Below are 4,221 nucleotides of genomic sequence, written 5' to 3' on the forward strand. Positions count from 1 at the left end.
CATCTTCTGCTGTGATGTTGGCACTTTTGGATTGGTTTAGAGTAGAAGCTCACTGTCTAACACAGGTGATAGGTATTGGAAAGTGATTGCAAACATTGTACTCGTAGTTTTTAGTATAAACACATAACACTGCCCTGGGGGCAGGCAGAGTGCCTGGAACTGTCCTGCTGGATGGACCTGGGCAGGGCAGGAGAAAGATTTTTATAGATAAGATACAATAAACAACCTTGAGACCGAGAAATGAAGAGCCCTGACTCCTTCTTCAAGCACCAGGCTGGGAAAAGAGACTTTCTAACTTTTCCTGGGGTCACTCTGACAAGCTAGAGATCCCAACAAAACAATTCTGCTTCCACCCAGAGCTGTCCTGTGACCCCCCAGGGGAGCTGGGGATCCTTCTGCAGGATCCTCCTCCGGGGCATCTCTGGGAGGGAGGGAGGGACAGTGGTGCCTCCTACAAACAGAAAAGCATTGGGAAGCCCCAGAAGGGCAGCTGGAGGGAAAATTATAAACAAAGAAAGAGGGAACAACCTTCTCCCTCATCAACTCTGAGCACAATCTCAATATTTTGACATATTTGAAAATATTTGACAATATTTTCATCCCAGATTGGAAGGAAAACATGAAATGGCACCATTCTGTGGAAAGTTACTTTTCAAATCCCAAACCACATGGCAATGCCTTCTTTCAGAGGAGTTTCACACAGAAGCAAATGCACAGCCCTGCCAACAGAGCTGTCAAAAACTTGTACCACAGTGCTGTAATTACCATAATTAGCCAGCACAGGGGTCTGGGGGAGAGAACACTGTGCATATCATTACCAGGGTACCTGCTCCAAAAGGATATTTTTGATTTTTCAGATGATCAAAGCTGTCTTTTTCTTCCAGGGCTGTGGGTTTGTTTTTTCTTTGCAATATTAACAAAAGCTTCCTTGTAGTCACAACATTATTTCACAACCTATTTCTTTTTTTATCCCTAAACCACAATTGTGCTAATAACCTAAATGACACCAAATGTTTTAAAATACAGAAGCAGAAGCCATGAATTTAGGTTTTTACTGAGGTGATATTAGTGGATGAAATCTAAGCAATAGATGCACTTACTGCTAAGCAATACTAATCAATTATTTATTCCCAAGCACATATTTTTAAAGAGTAGTTTGTTATTTTCAGATCGGAAAGCATGCCAGGAAATTTTCAGTTCATCTTTTCCCTTGATATTTTCTCCAGTGGATTGTTAAATTCCAGTATGAATTTCTACATTAATAACAGCATTGCAGCTCTCTGACTGGTGAGTTTTGTACATGTAAGGATTTGTTCTTAGAGCATTAAATCTGGTGTTGGTAGGTGTCTTGGACAATTTAAATAATTCACGGTTTGTGATAAAAATGTGTGTTTTCAACACAAATTGTTGGTTTCTGTTCCATTAACCCTGTAACCTGCTGCAAACACCTTCTGAGAGCAGCTTGTAACTGCCCTGCTTGGAAACATAATAAATATTATGTAAATAAAAATATTCTCCTGTGGTACCTGCCCAGCCTCCTCTCCTGATCAGCTCACCACCACAGCCCTCACCATTCCACATGTGGCACCAGGGACAGCAGCTGCACCTGACCTGGGCTGCCCACAGCTGCTCTGGCCAAATTGCTGGATAACACCATCCAGGTGACACCAATTTCATGAAAAACACACAGAAAAGGCCACACACACACACAAACACACACCAGCACAAGCAAAACAACACCAAAAATCCCCAGATTTCAATTTACACTTCCAAAGTGACAGCAAAATTCTCCTCCTTGAAAAGTCTCTTCAGGCAATGGGAGTTTTCTCACCACTGTAAGAGAGCTTCAGGCCCACAGTCTAAAAATTCATTTAAAGCAAATCAGTTCTCAGGGCCCCTGTGCCTCACCTGGAATTGACCAGAAATAGCAGCTCAGCTGTAAAAGGCCAAGGTCCCAGATTAGAAGAGAACACGCCCAAGTCCTGCAGGAGGAGGAGGAGCACCCTCTGGAGCTGCAGGGAGCTCAATCCCAAGGGATTTGGGGTTCCTGCCACCTGGGGACAGCCAGCACTCATTCTGGAGTTACCCTGCAGAGTTTCTGTCAGCTCTGGGGCAGGACAGCCCCAGCCAGGTAGGAAGCTGACACACATGTTATTTTTACACAGCACAGGGCCAGGGGAGAACTAAACTTCGTGTGATGAACACTCACTGCAGCTGCTATAGTGACTGATTTTATTTGCCTTCCACAAGGGCTAGATGGCTTTTTACCCCCTAAGCCTTAGAGAACATTGCCCAAAAAAGTGGGCAACACCAGTCACACCACTGACAACTGAAATAACATCCAGCCCCCAGAAAGTGCTTTTGTGTTTATTGGGTTTCCCATCAAACTCTGAGCAAGTTCAACAACAGATGAACTAATTACACCAGAATGACACCAGTGCTTTCAGCAGCCCATAACAAAGCAATGTGCAATGGCACAGACATCTTTTATGAAAAATCCTTTCCTTAGGATTTTTTCCTCCTGAGAAGCTGAGAGGCCTCAGGAACAAAATGTAACCAATGGTTATCTGCTGCTGTGGAATGCAACAGGTGCATCTGGGATTGGTCTCATGTGGTTGTTTCTAATTAATGGCCAATCACAGTCAGCTGGCTCAGACAGAGAGTGGAGCCACAAGCCTTTGTTATCATTCCTTCCTATTCTATTCTTAGCTAGCCCTCTGATGAAATCCTTTCTTCTATTCTTTTAGTACAGTTTTAATATAATCTATATCATAGAATAATAAATCAGCCTTCTGAAACATAGAGTCAGATCCTCATCTCTTCCCTCACCCTGGGACCCCTGTGAACACGGTCACAGTGCAACACTTCCATGATGTTTTGGCAACCCAAGTGGAGAGACTAACACCAGGCAGCCCCTTTCCTTTACCTGATTCCTTGGTTTTCTTGTTTTCACTGAGCACCAGCAAGTCCTGCTGGCAGGGCCAGTTGAACTTGCAGTCTGTGAACAACTTTTGCAGAGCACCTTTCATTCCCCCACAGGCTTTCTTGCCTTTGAAGAGCTTTGAGCACCTTTTCTCAGCAGGAGAGAGGAGGCAGCATCCAATTCTCCAGCTCTGGATCATCATACATGTGCTTGCATGTAGTTTTACTTTTGAATGTGCTACTGGTTTGACTTTGCCAGAAGGCTGGAAGGGAACACTCAGCTGAGTGGGAACTCCTTCTCTTGCAAGAAGTGTAGGTTATCAGTTGTGATTTAAAGATAAAAACACTGTTTAGCAGCAGTGTTGGCACTGCCAGGGAAATCTGGCACTGAGGTAACACAGACTGAGAGCTTTTCCAGGTCCTTCCACGAGATGTTCCACTCAGAAGTGGAGCAGAGAGAGCCTTCAGGCAGCTCATTACAAAGGTGGCATTAATTGTAATGTTACAAAGTTTGCTCCTCAGCAGAGAGAGGCTGTTTCCAGAGAGAGCCAAGCCACAAACCTTTGTTATCATTCCTTCCTATTCTATTCTTAGCCAGCCTTCTGATGAAATCCTTTCTTCTCTTCTTTTAGTATCATTTTATTATAATATATATAATAAAATAATAAATCAAACCTTCTGAAACATGGAGTCAGATCCTCATCTCTTCCCTCATCCAAGAGCCCCTGTGAACACGGTCACAGTTTTCATCCAACAGCTCCAAGCCTGCTGCTCACACCCAGTGAACCCTTGCACAGCATCTCCCATGGATGAGATTTAAAAGCCTGGAGTGATTTTTTGAGGCAAAGATGCTGGAAGAAGCTCCAGTGATGAGGGTTCATGCAAGTGTCACCCTAATGATCTAAATGAAGTAAAAATGCACTAAGTGCCAGCCACAAACACTTCAGCAGAAGTTGCTGTGATCCAAGAATAAAAACATCCTTAGACAAGAGACCTGGGAGGAATGAACAGAGAGGCTCCTGCTCCCCTGGCTCTCAATCAGCAGCTGACACAGTTACACAGCCCAAAGTGATGAACAGTGGAGAAGGAATTTCAGCATCTATGTAAAGAAAGATGGAAAATAAAAGAAGATTATTAAAGTCAAAGTGCACACAACCCTGTTCCATCACAAGAACTGGAAATATTTATACAAGCATTAGATGACCAATTACCTGCCTTTGCTTTGTTGAACTGCCCGAGTTTAACAATTCATTCCCATCAAATTGGAATTTGAGGAAACACAGGGAAAAGATCCCATCT

The sequence above is a fragment of the Geospiza fortis genome, unplaced genomic scaffold (assembly GCF_000277835.1).
Source record: "Geospiza fortis unplaced genomic scaffold, GeoFor_1.0 scaffold101, whole genome shotgun sequence".
NCBI lineage: Eukaryota > Metazoa > Chordata > Aves > Passeriformes > Thraupidae > Geospiza > Geospiza fortis.